The following is a 438-nucleotide window of genomic DNA, read 5'->3' on the forward strand; positions in this document are numbered from 1 at the left end:
GGAAGGAAGGGAAGGAAGGGGAGGGAGGAAGGGTAGGGAGGGAGGCAGGGAGGGAGAGGGGGAAGACTGGGGAAGTTGCTGGAGTGAGATGGGGAGTTTAATGTCTCTCGTTGAGATTCTAAAGTGAAGTTCCCTAGGATTCGCCGGTCCTCGTTCCGCGCATAATGCCTGGCACTGCAAAAGTAAACCTGCTTCCCTCTGAATCCTGCTTATCCTTTTCCCTTATTACAGCCATTATCGTCATTATCTTTCGTAACAAATTCACCGCGATCTCTCTTGTTTCGCCATAACCCGCTTAGCTAGCACCACTTGACTTCCCAAGCCCTCATTTCGGGAACACTTACACCCCACCCCCACTTATCTGCTTCCCCTCCCCCTTCCCCTCCACCTCCCCCACCCCACCACCACCTCACTTCATCGTTAAATCCCCAAAAATCC

This window comes from Penaeus chinensis, chromosome 16, assembly GCF_019202785.1.
Source record: "Penaeus chinensis breed Huanghai No. 1 chromosome 16, ASM1920278v2, whole genome shotgun sequence".
NCBI lineage: Eukaryota > Metazoa > Arthropoda > Malacostraca > Decapoda > Penaeidae > Penaeus > Penaeus chinensis.